General features: G+C 40.9%; 2 protein-coding genes across 7 annotated transcripts in view; both read right to left on the bottom strand.

The window, feature by feature from the left end:
- The window catches only part of LOC133661972 (uncharacterized), a 38,230-nt gene extending 27,565 nt beyond the window's left edge, over positions 1 to 10,665 (bottom strand). For 2 of the 4 annotated variants that reach the window (XM_062065586.1, XM_062065583.1), the window contains exons 1-2: positions 10,531 to 10,665; positions 9,997 to 10,066 (exon numbers count right to left, since the gene is read on the bottom strand). The gene's annotated coding sequence lies outside the window, so the exon portion shown is untranslated. Of the gene's footprint in view, positions 1 to 8,360; positions 8,457 to 9,996; positions 10,067 to 10,530 lie in introns of all 4 variants that reach the window. The other 2 variants (XM_062065584.1, XM_062065585.1) reach the window with 2 other exon arrangements.
- Positions 10,666 to 15,719: 5,054 nt separating this feature from the next.
- The window catches only part of LOC133661975 (type I phosphatidylinositol 4,5-bisphosphate 4-phosphatase-B-like), an 18,385-nt gene continuing 18,084 nt past the window's right edge, over positions 15,720 to 16,020 (bottom strand). For 2 of the 3 annotated variants that reach the window (XM_062065590.1, XM_062065589.1), the window contains exon 9: positions 15,720 to 16,020. This exon is cut by the window's right edge and continues 386 nt beyond it. The gene's annotated coding sequence lies outside the window, so the exon portion shown is untranslated. The other variant, XM_062065588.1, reaches the window with a different exon arrangement.

Consider the following 16,020-nt stretch of genomic DNA (forward strand, 5'->3'; position numbering starts at 1 on the left):
ATGTCCAGAGTTTGGTAGTATTGTTGATCTTCTGTCTATCCTTCCAGTCAGGGGCTTATTTGTTTTGTTTCTATATGCAGTTAAGCCCGATGCTATCACGTTAGCTCAGTAGCTAAAGTGCTTCACCGATGTATTGTCGTGGAGATAAAAGTCACTGTGAATGTCCATTTCGCGTTCTCGACTCTCATTTTCAAGAGAATATAGTATCCGAGGTGGTTTAAAATACAAATCCGTGATCCACAATAGAAAAAGGAAAAAGTGTGGAATCCAATAAACCCTTGTACCTAAGTTACGCTCAAACCGAAAAAAGATACGTCCTGCACTGCACTGTAATCCCTCACTCTAAAGTTCCTCATCCACGAATCTTTCATCCTCGCTCAAATTAATGGGGTAATCGTCGCTTTCTCTGTCCGAATCTCTCTCGCTGCATTGTAAACAATAGGGAAATGTGAGCAGCCCTTCCTCCTCTGACGTCACGAAACTTCCGGTATAGGCAAGGCTTTTTTTAATCAGCGACCAAAAGTTGCGAACTTTATCGTTGTCGTTCTCTATTAAATCCTTTCAGCAAAAATATGGCAATATCGCGAAATGATCAAGTATTACACATAGAATGGATCTGCTATTCCTGTTTAAATTTTTAAAAATCATTTCAGTAGGCCTTTAAAAACAGAAAGACTCCCCTCGCCGTTGCGCAGCTGTTACGCATCCAGTGCGCTGCCGTTACGCACGCAGTAGAAATCCGGAGTTGGAATTGAGTGCCAGCCATGTTTAATAACACCACAAACGCCATGTTGGTATGGGAGGGCATCAGGGCCATCTCAGACTATAAAAAGGAAGCCACCATCTTTCTCAGCTAACAGTTACACCTTAGCGGAGAACCTAAACCTCTATTTTGAAAATAATTAACAGCAGTCTTGCTTCAGGGACTGTCCCAAATTATTTTAAGCAAGCTGTTGTGGAACCTCTGCTAAAGAAGAAAAATGTAGATCCCTCTATTTTATCAAACTTTACACGCATTTCAAAGCCTCCTTTTATTTCAATTACAGTTTTATCTTGATTTGCACGCTATTCTTGATGTTTTTCAGTCCGGTTTTAAAGTCTTTCATAGCACCGAATCTGCACTGTTAAGGGTTTTTAACGACCTTTTAATATCCACTGATTCTGGCGATTCTGCCATTTTAATTCTTCTAGATCTAACTGCAGCATTTAACACAGAGGATCACACAACTCTCATTATTCGCTTAAAACAATATGTGGGTTTAAAAGGCACACCCTTGAAATGGTTCAGGTCATATCTGAAAAACAGAACTTTTAAAATCCAAATTGATGATTCGGCTTTGGCCTATGATCCCTTGTCCTGTGGTGTCCCTCAGGGTTCAATCCTGTTTTCTGTGTACATCCTGCCCATTCAACACATAATTTTAGCATATCTTTATGGGGATGATACGCAAATCTATGTCCCTTTAAAAAAAGAAAAGTGCCACGTGTTTTAAAATCAATTTTAAATTGTCTTGTTTACAGCCAACCATAAAAGCATGGTTGGCGGTAAACTTTCTAAACTTAAATGAGAACAAGACGGGAATTATTTTATTTGACACAAAAGTAAAACAGAATGCTCAGCCCAGTGACCTGGACCCCATGATGCCTTATTTAAAACCCACAGTCACAAATGTTGGTTTTAAGTTTGACAATGATTTTATTGGAACATCAGATTAACTCCATTGTACGATCTAGTTTTTAATTCATTCATTCATTTATTTATTTATTTCAGGCAATGACAAAGACGTACAAGTTGACAAAACATAATAATATAAATTAATATAGTGCATTATTGTCCAGTTTTGCCTGAAAGGGAGTGGGAAGAAGATAACTTATTTAATCCCACCCCCAGTTCTCCATTCAGTGATTATTCACATGAGTTTCACTCTCACTTTGTTCAAGGATTATAATACAGATGTTGTATCATAGTGGCATTACCACAGGTAACAATAATTATTACACTGTAACAATCATTTGTATTAACAATGTAGGAATAATGAATATACCAACAATGGTAATAGACATCATAGCAATAATGGTAATAGACAACATAGCAATAATGGTAAGGAAACATTGAGCACATGTTAACACTTTGAGACAGAGTATAGCAGCAGGTCAAATTAAAGATTAAGATTAAATCAATTAAAACTTTTAGCAAAAATGTAATCCGTTTTATCTTTTAACGACTTTGAGCGGGTAATCCATACTTTTATTTCATTATATTTGGACTACTGCAACTCCCTCTACGTTGGAATGAACCAGGCCTCAATCGCTCGATTGGAGTTAGTCCAAAATTCTGCTGCTCGTCTTTTAACTGGCACTAAAAAACATGAACACATTACCCCCATTTTAGCATCACTTCCCTGGCTCTCAGTTCATTTTAGAATTCATTTTAAAATGTTTTTAAATCTCTTAATGGATTAGCGCCACAATACATGTCAGACCTTTTAAAAATGTACACCCCCACAAGGTCTCTGAGGTCAGCTGATCAGTTTCTTCTTGTCATCCCAAAAACCCGTTTTAAATCCAGAGGAGATTGTGCATTTTCTGCTGTGGCTTCAAGACTTTGGAACAATATCCCTATTGCTATTCGGACGGCTCTCTCTTTAATGAGTTTCAAATCACGTCTTAAAACATATTTTTATTCTTTTGGCTTTTAAACCAGCATGAGAGTTGTGTGATTTAAGTTTATTTTATTTTCTCTGATGTATTTTTTGTATTTATTCTTTTATAGTTAAATGTTTTATATGACTGACTCTCCTAGTATGTACGTCTCAACTTCTGTGCAGCACTTTTTGAAAGTTCTGTTTTTTGAAATGTGCTATATAAATAAAGTGGATTGGATTGCATTATGCTTGTTTTGACAGAGAACACCAACCCTGTCCTGCTCCCTCTCTTCTCCAGACCCTGGTCCAGTCCTGAGCACGTAGGAGGTGAGACGTATTTTCCGCAGCATCAACATCAGTAAGGCACCTAGACCAGATGGAGTGCTGGGACGGGTGCTAGGGGTGTAACGGTACACAAAAACTTCGGTTCGGTACGTACCTTGGTTTAGAGGTCACGGTTCAGTTAACAGAGGACGCTATCACCATCATGCTCCACACGCTACTGGAGTATAAAAACACATATGCGCGGCTCCTCTTTGTGGACTACTGTTCGGCTTTTAACACTATTCGGCCATACAGACTCCACCCCAAACTCCAGCACCTGGGACTTAACATCACCCTGTGCAAATGGATTGTAAACGTTTTAACAAATCACACACAGAGTGTTTAAGTGGACAATAACACTTCCTCCACCCTTGTCATCAACACAGGGGCGCCTCAGGGGTTTGTGCTGACGTCCGTGCTCTACACTATGTTCACCCATGACTGCTCTGTCTCTTCCTCCTCCAACCTTATTGTCAAGTTTGTAGACGATCCACAATCCTCGGACTCATCACCAATGACAATGAGATGGTTTATAGGAATGAGGTGCAACATCTGATGTCATGGTGTGACAATAACCTGGTCTTACACATCAAAAAGACCAAGGAAATGATTGTGGATTTTCAAAACAATAGACTCAAGAACCACAGAACTCTCTCCATCGGCTCAGAGGTGGTGGAGAAGATCAGCGGTTTTAAATTCTTGGGGCTGACCGTGGCGGAGGACCTGTCCTGGGGCACTCAGATTGTCTCCGCAGCAGGGAAGGCCGAACAACGCCTGTACCACCTGAGGAAGCTGAGCAACACCTGCATTCCCAGACCTCTGATGGTGAACTTTTACAACTGCGCCATATGCAGTTTCTTAATTTATGGATTTTTAGTGTGGTCCACTCGCTCCACAATAGCGGACCGACAGACACTCCCGAGTGGTGAGTGCAGCAGGGAAAATCATTGGGACTACTCTTCCACAGATACTGTATGTTCAATATTCACCACTCACTGTCTCAAGAGAGTGCAGAACAACCTGCATGATCCTCAGACAGAATGTACAGGTCCGAACAATAAGACTGTCTAACAGTGTGTATTCTCAGGTTATAAGGCTGCTAAACACTAGCGCCCCCCCACCTCCCTCTGTGCTCCCTCTCATGGACAAAAACCACATCTACCTACAATAGCTCTGAACTGGACTTTGCATTGATGCACTCTTGTCACCATCTCCATGTCACTGTTACAATGTTGCAAGGCCATCAAAAAGTGTTAACTGTTAAATATTAACACTGGTTTATTTACAGGGATTTTGGGGTTCAGAACATGTGGCACTTTACATCGAACTATGCAGATGCTCTAAACTTAAATGTGTTGTTCTTTGCGACAATGACAAATTGGCTTTCCGAGTATGAAATTGGACCTGAGGGGTCATTCGAGTTGAAACTTCCGACTTGGAACCTCAGAAATTCCACCTTCCCAATTTAACCTTCACACAATATTTTGCCACTCTGTGTCTGATTTGGCATATATCAGATATACAGTGGGGCAAAAAAGTATTTAGTCAGCCACCCATTGATTGTCAATGGGTGGCTGACTAAATACTTTTTTGGCCCACTGTACCTTAAACGTATTCTATTATGCAAAACCAACTTTTCTTACCAATTGGTACATGTTTTAGTCCCAAAATTTCTTAATCTAACCATAAAAAAGGCAGAGATATTTACAAATAAATCTTGCCTTCCTTAATAATTCCTCCAAACGAGCAGTTTGGAATTTACCCAACTTGACGATGGGTAAATTTGTGACGTTTTTCCCCAATTGTGACGTCAACTCCTTTTTCTCTATCCTCTTGTTGTGGGGCAGACTGTCTTGTACATGTACATACATCCTATGCGGTTTCCATCCATCCATTTTCTACCACTTGTCCCTTTCGGGGTCGCAGGGGGTGCTGGAGCCTATCTCAGCTGCATTCGGGCAGAAGGTGGGGTACACCCTGGACGCCACCTCATTGCAGGACCAACACAGACAGACAACATTCACACACTAGGGCCAGTTGCCAAACAACTTATCCCCAGGTGCATGTTTTTGGAGGTGCGAGGAAGCCGGAGTACCCGGAGGGAACCCACGCAGTCACGGGGAGAACATGCAAACTCCACACAGAAAGATCCTGAGCCTGGGATTGAACTCAGGACCTTCGTATTGTGAGGCAATGCACTAACCCTGTTCCACCGTGCTGCCCACCTGTGGAAACCTCTGTGGTTTTAATTTTCTAAAACAAAGTAGTGTATAGTTCAAACCTATCTTGTCAGTAAACTTCATAGGGAAGCGCTAAAAACTATAACATGGCTGATGAGAATAAGTGGAGGTACATAAATAAGACCGCCCACAAAACTGCACATCCTGAAGACACTATCAGAAAGCGGCTTGAAGATGGTCTGTAAAACACAATCTATGGCCTCGTTCACACTGCACACCAAATTAGATTTGTTTGCCCTTAAGTGACACAGATAAGATATTTTTGCCAGTCTAAACACTCCAAAGAGCATATTTTGTCAATCGTGCGCAAATACAAAACCCAAAACCAGTGAAATTGACACGTGTAAATGGTAAATAAAAACAGAATACAAGGATTTTCAAATCCTTTTCAAGTTATATTCAAAGTGCAAGACAAGTGAAAGACTGCAAAGACAAGATAATTAATGTTGGAACTGAGACACTTCAATTTTTTTTGCAAATAATCATAACTTAGAATTTAATGGCAGCAAAACATTGCAAACAAGTTGGCACAGTGGCATTTTTACCACTGTGTTACATCGCCTTTCCTTTTAACCCTTGTGTGGTGTTCGGGTCTGTGGGAGCCGTTTTCGATTTTTATTAAAAGAAAAATTATACAATTAATTTTTCAATCTGAGACTCACTGGCTTTGGCTCATTTTCTCTGAAGAACATATCAGAATACATATTTAATGAACACACACCATACACCCCCCTACACATTTCTATTACATATACGATGTCCGGGGTCCACTGGACCCCGGGGCTAATAGAAGTGTGGAAATTGATGTTCTGTGTACCACACCCACCCACCCACACCCACACACACACCAGGCCTAGACGGGGAGGACAGAGTGTAGGAACACAGAACATCAGAGGGTCAAATGTGCGACAAAATGAGCACAGACAGTGTTGACAATGTTGCAACCTTGTGTGGGAACCGCAGGTGCAAAAACACAAAAGAAGACCCTGTGGGATGCAGAAACTGGCAGAGAAATTTCCATGCAACGTTCTGTTGTTACTCAGCCAGTGTTTGTGGGTCTTAGACTTAGACTTACTTTTTATTGTCGTTCAAATTTGAACTTTACATTACAGATAAGAACGAAATTTCGTTGCATTAGCTGGTTGGCAGTGCAGGATAAAAAAGCAATAAGGTGCAGATATAAATAAATAGATTACTGTAAAGATAAATATATTGCACTTTTGCATATGCATCTACGTTTATGGATGTATGTTATATTGTCTTTATAGTCCAGCGAGTTAATCCATTTTGGGGGGGAATTGAGGGGATTATTATGATGCGTCCAAGAGTCTTACGGCCTGAGGGAAGAAGCTGTTACAGAACCTGGAGGTGCTGCTACGGAGGCTGCGGAACCTCTTTCTAGAGTCCAGCAGTGAAAACAGTCCTTGGTGGGGTTGGGAGGAGTCTCTGCAGATTTTCTGAGCCCTGGTCAGGCAGCGGCTTTTTGCGATCTCCTGGATAGGAGGAAGAGGAGTCCTGATGATCTTTTCCGCCATCCTCACCACTCTCTGGAGAGACTTCCAGTCTGAGGCACTGCAGGCTTCAGTCCAGACAGAGATGCTGTTGGTCAGTAGGCTCTCTATAGTGCCTCTATAGAATGTGCTGAGAATGGGGGGAGGGAGCTGCGCTCTTTTCATCCAACGCAAAAAGTGCTTGCGCTGCTGAGCTCTTTTTACAAGAGCTCCGGTGTGTAGGACCAGGTCATATTGTCAGTTATCTGCACCCCCAGGAACTTGGTGCTGCTTACCATCTCCACCGCTGTGTCGTTGATGAAGAGTGGAGCGTGGCTGGACTGGTGCTTCCTGAAGTCGACAATGATGTCCTTGGTCTTGTCGACGTTCAGGACCAGGTTGTTGGTTCTGCACCAGTCAACCAGATGTTTCACCTCCTCCCTGTAGTCCATGTCGTTGTTGTCACGGATGAGGCCCACTACTGTCGTGTACTTCACAATGTGGTTGGTAGTGGACCTGGCGCAGCAGTCATGAGTCATCAACGTGAACAGCAGCGGACTCAGGACGCAGCCCTGGGGGGAGCCGGTGCTCAGGGAGATGGCACTGGAAGTGTTGTTGCCCACTCTCACAGATTGGGGTCTGTCTGTGAGGAAGTCAAGTAGCCAGTTGCAAAGGGGGGTACTGAATCCAAGGTTTGCTCACCAAGTGCTGCGGGATGATGGTGTTGAATGCTGAGCTGAAGTCCAGAAACAATATCCGCACGTATGTGTCCTTTCCTTCCAGATGTTCTAAGCTCAGGTGGAGTGCAGAGGAGATGGCGTCCTCTGTGGAGCGGTTAGGGCGATAAGCAAACTGGTATGGGTCGAATGTGGGGGGGAAGTCTGGAGACAATGTATTCCTTTACCAGCCTCTCGAAGCACTTCATTACAGATGTTTTTTGGGATAAGTCACTATTTTAACATAAAAGTGTTTGTGAGGCATTAAAAGCCACAAAATGCAACGGGTCCATCAGACCGACAAACACTGGCTGAGTAACAACAATATGAACACCACAGAAGGGTTAACAACCCTCAGTAAATGTTTGGGAACTGAGGGGACCAATTTTTGAAGCTGCATAATGCACCACACATTTTCAAAGGGAGACAGGTCTGGACAACAGGCAGGCCAGTCTAATACCTGCACTCTTTTACTATGACGCCACGCTGTTGTTACACGTGCAAAATGTGGCTTGGCATTGTCTTGCTGAAATAAGCAGGGGCATCCATGAAAAAGACCTTGCTTGGATAGCAACATAAGTTGCACCAAAACCTATATGTACCTTTCAGCATTAACGGTGCCTTCACAGATGTGTAAGTTACCCATGCCTTGGGCACTTATACAGCCCCATACCATCACAGATGCTGGCTTTTAGACTAGGACTTATGAACTTTGCACCTATAACAAGCAGAATGGTCCTTTATCTCTTTGGTCCGGAGGACACAACATCCACAGTTTCCAAAAACAATTTGAAATATGGACTCGTCATACCACAGAACACATTTCCACTTTGCATCAGTCCATCTTAGACGAAATCGGTCCGGCCTAGCGAAGCCGGCGGCGTTTCTGGGGGTTGTTGATAAATGGCTTTCACTTTGCATAGCAGAGTTTGAACTTGCACTTACAGATGTAGCGACGAAATGTAGTCACCGACAGTGGTTTTCTGAGCCCATGTGGTGATATCCTTTACACACTGATGTCGCTTTTTGATGTAGTGCCGCCTGAGGGATGGAAAGTCACGGGCATTCAATGTTATGTGCAGTGATTTTTACAGATTTTATGAAGCTTTTGATGATATTGCAGACCGTAGATGGCGTAATCCAAAAATTCCTTGTAATAGCTGGTTGAGAAATGTTGTTCTTAAACTGTTGGACAATTTGCTCATGCATTTGTCACAAAGCGGTGACCCTCGCCCCATCCTTGTTTGTGAATGACTGAGCATTTCATGGAAACTGCTATTATACCCAATCATGGCACCCACCTGTTCCCAATTAGCCTGTTCACCTGCAGGATGTTCCACATAAGTGTTTGATGAGCATTCCTCAACTATCTCAGTCTTTTTTGCCACTTGTGCCAGCTTTGTTGATTACATGCTGCAGGCATGAAATTCTAAATGAGCTAATATTTGCTAAAAAATAATTAAGTTTCTCAGTTCCAACATTAAAAAATGTTGTCTTTGAAGTGTATTCAATTGAATATAGGTTGAAAGGGATTTGCAAATCGTTGTATTCTGTTTTCATTTACGATTTACACAACTAACTGGTTTTGGGTCTTGTAATAGGCTATATGTAATATATGTATATATAATTCGATTCCGAAAAAATATCGATTGTTGAAAGACCGGAATTTAGGTTTTGGCGCATTTGCTTACATGCTAAGTTAAGAAAAATAAAGCTCCCGTAGCTCCACGCTGATGTCCGTGTCTCCTCTTCTTCACAGCCATCGAAGTGCGCATGCAAGTGACGTCGAGGCCACATTTGGGCCTCTGCGCGTTCACGCTGGAGTTTGATAAAAATCACATTTTACTTGCAGCGTAAACATCCATTTTCTACCGCTTGTACCTTTTGGGGTCGCGGGGGGTGCTGGAGCCTATCTTAGCTGCAAAATCAGATCTAAAAAAAAATCCGATTTGGGCCACTTTGGCCTGCAGTGTAAACGTAGTTTTTGTAACATGTTGACCAAATAACCACCATTACATATTGTGTAGATCACAAATAAGTCTCACATGTATACACATTCATAATGATCCCTTTAAAATACAGATATTTCACTGCAAATGATTTCGTTGTCGGATTAGTGTCGTTTGATGTTTGACATGCCCCTTAAAACGTAGGAGCAGTTCGTTAAACATTCCCAAAATGAATTGACTACTATGAACAATCTTTATTTAAAAGATGTGAATTAAATGTAGAACATAAAAAAAGAAGGAAATTAACATTCACGGCAACCCAATATTCTAGACTTTGTAGCGACACGGATGTGAGGGCCTTACCATGCACCATCGTGTGCTAAGTGTGACGGTGCAAAGATGGACAAGGGTCGGACATTAACGTCCAGAAGCCGAAATGTAACTTGATACATTAATTGATCAACAGTGACCCTATATTATTACAACGGAATATGGAAAGTTGCTAAGACTTTAGCTTGCAGGCCTTCAGGAAGCTCCGTGTGTAAAATGTAGGGTACAAAACACAGAGCTGGTAAATCAAAAATCCCATTTGATGAAACACGAACATGTCACGCTTGCTTCTAAATGTTTACCTTTTAGTATCGGCAGTAGCTGTTCAGCTTCGATCGTAGTTTCCAAGTTGCTAGCAGCCGTTAGCTTCTCCTGTGGCGGAAGTGTACACATGACAATTTCCGCTTAAAATTGGACTGGCATTAGTAACTACAATTTTGTCCGTAGATACCGTCAAGTTAAATCTAAGGAATGCAAAAGTTCCAGCCTCTGAAGCAAACTGAAAAAAAATATATTTAGAATTTAACGTATTTTTGGAGACGTGCTCGTACTTCCATTTTAGATAAATACAGTAAGCATGCGTTAATGTCTAGTATTCAAAACGCAATAGCTGTCCGTCTTGTACTAAAATGCTTGAACCATCAAACATGAAAGAAACATTTTAAAATACAAAAAACATGAAGCCTCTATGAAAAGGTATAGCACTCTAGCTAGTAGGCCTCTGGCAAGCTCCTTACGTTAACATGCAAGCAACACAAACACAGTGCTGGTAAAAATCAAACACATTTGATGCAAAACAAACGTTTCACTATCGTTTAAGATGTATTGTAATGTACCAGCAGTATTTCAAAAGCTTCATCCGTCGTTTCCCATAGCTGCTTTCGGTCAACAGCTGCACCCACGACGGAAGTTTCCTTCTTCTTCTTCTTCTTGTGATTTTTATGGCGGTTGGCAAGCAACCTTGTGGTGATCATTACCGCCACCTTCTGTAATGGAGTGTGGATCGAGGTGGATTCCTACTCTATATTCTTTTATTTAACCCAGTGTTTTTTAAAAAATGGTGTATTGCTTTATAACCTGTGTGTTCTGAGTGCAATCCTAATATATCTTCCACTGCTAACCTAATATTCTCTTTCGCTAACGTATTTCCCTTTCTCTATTATATTTTCTACAATGTATTAAAGGCCTACTGAAATGAATTTTTTTTATTTAAACGGGGATAGCAGATCTATTCTATGTGTCATACTTGATCATTTCGCGATATTGCCATATTTTTGCTGAAAGGATTTAGTATAGAACAACGACGATAAAGATTGCAACTTTTGGTATCTGATAAAAAAAAGGCTTGCCCCTACCGGAAGTAGCGTGACGTAGTCAGTTGAACATATACGCAAAGTTCCCTATTGTTTACAATGATGGCCGCATGAAGTGAGAGAGATTCGGACCGAGAAAGCGACAATTTCCCCATTAATTTGAGCGAGGATGAAAGATTTGTGGATGAGTAAAGTGCAAGTGAAGGACTAGTGGGGAGTTGAAGCTATTCAGATAGGGAAGATGCTGTGAGAGGCGGGGGTGACCTGATATTCAGCTGGGAATGACTACAACAGTAAATAAACACAAGACATATATATACTCTATTAGCCACAACACAACCAGGCTTATATTTAATATGCCACAAATTAATCCTGCATAAAAACACCTGCGTGTTTGTTATGCTAGCTCCTAGCTCCTCTGCTAGCTCCTAGCTCCATAGAACACGCCAATACAATTCAAACACCTGATCAACACACACAATCACTCAGCCCAAAAGACCGTTTACCTAACCCAAGGTTCATAAAGCTTATATATTTTTAAAAAGTTACGTACGTGACGCGCACATACGGTCAAGTTATCGAATGTTTAGCAGCCAAGGCTGCATACTCACGGTACCTGATATTCAGCTAGGAATGACTACAACAGTAAATAAACACAAGACATATATTTACTCTATTAGCCACAACACAACCAGGCTTATATTTAATATGCCACAAATTAATCCTGCATAATAACACCTGCGTGTTTGTTATGCTAGCTCCTAGCTCCTCTGCTAGCTCCTAGCTCCATAGAACACGCCAATACAATTCAAACACTTGATCAACACACACAATCACTCAGCCCAAAAGACCGTTCACCTAACCCAAGTTTCATAAAGCTTATATATTTTTAAAAAGTTACGTACGTGACGCGCACTTACGGTACGGTACGTGTTATGCTAGCTCCTAGCTCCTCTGCTAGCTCCTAGCTCCATAGAACACGCCAATACAATTCAAACACATGATCAACACACACAATCACTCAGCCCAAAAGACCGTTCACCTAACCCAAGGTTCATAAAGCTTATATATTTTAAAAAAGTTACGTACATACGCAAAAAAAAGCCAAAGCTGCATACTCACAGTAGCACGTCTGCGTCTTTGTCATCCAAATCAAAGTAATCCTGGTAAGTGTCTGTGTTGTCCCAGTTCTCTACAGGCGTCTGTGTATCCAAATCAAAAGTCCTCCTGGTTAGAGTCTCTGTTATCCGAGTTCTTCCATCTTGACTGCATCTTTCGGGAATGTAAACAAAGAAGCGCCGGCTGTGTACTGTTGTGGCTGACTACGTTCGAAAAATACGTCCATTTCGCACCGACAACTTTCTTCTTTGCTTGCTCGGCTTCCTTCTCCATAATGCAATGAACATGATTGAAACAGATTCACGAACACAGATGTCCAGAATACTGTGGAATTATGAAATGAAAACAGAGCTTTTTCGTATCGGCTTCAATGTGGAAGGCATACCCGTGTTCGTCGGGCTACGTCACACGCATACGTCATCCGCAGAGGCGTTTCGAACCGGAAGTTTAGCGGCAAATTTAAAATGTCACTTTATAAGTTAACCCGGCCGTATTGGCATGTGTTATAATGTTAAGATTTCATCATTGATATATAAACTATCAGACTGCGTGGTCGGTAGTAGTGGGTTTCAGTAGGCCTTTAAAACATGTCTTACATTTTCTATCTGTTGGCAAGAATCACACAGTCCTGTAGCATGTTTCCCCATCAATTTCAATGAACTATTTAGATATGTTTGTCCTAATCTCATTCTAGTAATAATGTCTTCTTCCTTCCTATTTCTATTGCCTCGATCCTCTCATTACACCAACTCTCCTCTGGACTTTGTAATACTCTCTACCTTTTGTTTCCTTATTCCAATTATCCTGCCACTTTTTATTGTGTTCTATCTTAATGATGTTCTTCACTTCTTCTTTACTGTGCTTATTCTCCATGTTTACTTCCGTTTTAGTGGTTGCTTGTTTTGCGTACTTATATCAGCTAATTCGTTCCCTGACCAACTCCTACATACAGGAACCCAAAGAAATGTTACCACACCTCCCGCTTTATTTATTCTGTAGACTGACTGAACTATTTCATAAACTAAATCTTGTCTTGTTTCTGATGCTATGTTTTTTCAATGCACTGCTGGAGTCCGAGCACACGACTGCTTTTCTTGCTTTATTTTCTTCTATCCAATCAATTGCCATATAAATTGCTACCAATTCTCCCGTAAAAACAGATAATTTATCACTAATTATTTTATTTAATACAATGTTTCCTTGTGGGATAACAGCTGCTGCTCCTACCTTATTATTTATAGTTTTTGATGCATCTGTGTACACCATGATGTTGTCTAAAAACGTTTCCTCAATCCATTGTTCTATCTGGTAACTATTTAAATTTCTATTCTTTAGTAATTGCATGTTTACATTTGGGTTTTCATACATCCACGTGGTATTGCGGAGATTGGTACTGTAATGTTGATTTCTGAAGTGCTGATATCAGCCAAACATACCCCCCGCCCCCGGATTCTAAATAATGTAAATAATTCAATGTATATACTCTGATGATTAACTTGTGTGATGACTGATTATGCTGATAGTATATATTTATACCATGAATTGATTAATGTGGACCCCGACTTAAACAAGTTGAAAAACGTATTCGGGTGTTACCATTGAGTGGTCAATACGGAATATGTACTGTACTGTGCAATCTACTAATAAAAGTCTCAATCAATCAATCAGTCAATAGCTTCAGGACAGTGATTCTCAAACTGTGGTAAGCGTACAACATGCTACTGTTCAAACTGTCTGTATATAATGTTACAGTGGCCACACATATTAAATATACTTGTTTTTAATGGATATTTAGGCCCACTACATCATTGTATTTGAATGTTGGTCATTATGGAGGTACTTGGAGGGCCACATGTTTTCTGAGGTGGTATTTGGTAAAAAAAAAAAATAGTTTAAAGGCCTACTGAAACCCACTACTACCGACCACGCAGTAGTTTATATATCAATGATGAAATCTTAACATTATAACACATGCCAATACGGCCGGGTTAACTTATAAAGTGACATTTTAAATTTGCCGCTAAACTTCCGATTCGAAACGCCTCTGAGGATGACGTATGCGCGTGACGTAGCCCAGGGAACAGAGGTATGCCTTCCCCATTGAATACAATACAAAAAAGCTCTGTTTTCATTTCATAATTCCACAGTATTCTGGACATCTGTGTTCGTGAATCTGTTGCAATTATGTTCATTGCATTATGGAGAAAGAAGCTGAGCAAGCAAAGAAGAAAGTTGTCGGTGCGAAACGGACGTATTTTTCGAACGAAGTCAGCAACAACAGTACACAGCCGGCGCGTCTTTGTTTACATTCCCGAAAGATGCAGTCAAGATGGAAGAACTCGGATAACAGAGACTCTAACCAGGAGGACTTTTGACTTCGAAACACAGACGCCTGTAGAGAACTGGGACAACACAGACTCTTACCAGGATTACTTTGATTTGGATGACAAAGACGCAGACGTGCTACCGTGAGTATGCAGCTTTGGCTTCTAAACATTTGATCTCTTGACCGTATGTGCGCAACTTTTTTTTTGCGTATGTACGTAACTTTTTTTAAATATATAAGCTTTATGAACCTTGGGTTAGGTGAACGGTCTTTTGGGCTGAGTGATTGTGTGTGTTGATCAGGTGTTTGAATTGTATTGGCGTGTTCTATGGAGCTAGGAGCTAGCAGAGGAGCTAGGAGCTAGCATAACAAACACGTAGGTGTTTTTATGCAGGATTAATTTGTGGCATATTAAATATAAGCCTGGTTGTGTTGTGGCTAATAGAGTATATATATGTCTTGTGTTTATATACTGTTGTAGTCATTCCCAGCTGAATATCAGGTACCGTGAGTATGCAGCCTTGGCTGCTAAACATTTGATACCTTGACCGTATGTGCGCGTCACATACGTAACTTTTTAAAAATATATAAGCTTTATGAACCTTGGGTTAGGTGAACGGTCTTTTGGGCTGAGTGATTGTGTGTGTTGATCAGGTGTTTGAATTGTATTGGCGTGTTCTATGAAGCTAGGAGCTAGCAGAGGAGCTAGGAGCTAGCATAACAAACACGTAGGTGTTTTTATGCAGGATTAATTTGTGGCATATTAAATATAAGCCTGGTTGTGTTGTGGCTAATAGAGTATATATATGTCTTGTGTTTATTTACTGTTGTAGTCATTCCCAGCTGAATATCAGGTCACCCCCGGCTCTCACAGCATCTTCCCTATCTGAATAGCTTCAACTCCCCACTAGTCCTTCACTTGCACTTTACTCATCCACAAATCTTTCATCCTCGCTCAAATTAATGGGGAAATTGTCGCTTTCTCGGTCCGAATCTCTCTCACTTCATGCGACCATCATTGTAAACAATAGGGAACTTTGCGTATATGTTCAATTGACTACGTCACGCTACTTCCGGTAGGGGCAAGCCTTTTTTTATCAGATACCAAAAGTTGCGATCTTTATCGTCGTTGTTCTATACTAAATCCTTTCAGCAAAAATATGGCAATATCGCGAAATGATCAAGTATGACACATAGAATAGATCTGATATCCCCGTTTAAATAAAAAAAAATTCATTTCAGTAGGCCTTTAAGAACCACTGCTCTAGGACAAGCTGTCATAGCATAATGACCACATCAGCCGGGGAAATCTGTCACAAAAATGCGCTAAACACCAAAAAACATCAACCTGATATAAAAAATGTCCAAATGTTGACAAATCACACTCGTTTGTGTTGAAAGTATTATTTACTTTTGCATCTGGCCATCCATTTTCTACCGCTTGTCCATCAATGTAGAAATAAACAGCAGTAGTACAAACATGTTTCACAGTCTGCCACAAGAGGGCAGCAAACACTTTGTAAACATACTTTACACTAATTTGCTTTGTTTTAGAACACAAATCTAAG

This window comes from Entelurus aequoreus, linkage group LG12 (assembly GCF_033978785.1).
Source record: "Entelurus aequoreus isolate RoL-2023_Sb linkage group LG12, RoL_Eaeq_v1.1, whole genome shotgun sequence".
NCBI lineage: Eukaryota > Metazoa > Chordata > Actinopteri > Syngnathiformes > Syngnathidae > Entelurus > Entelurus aequoreus.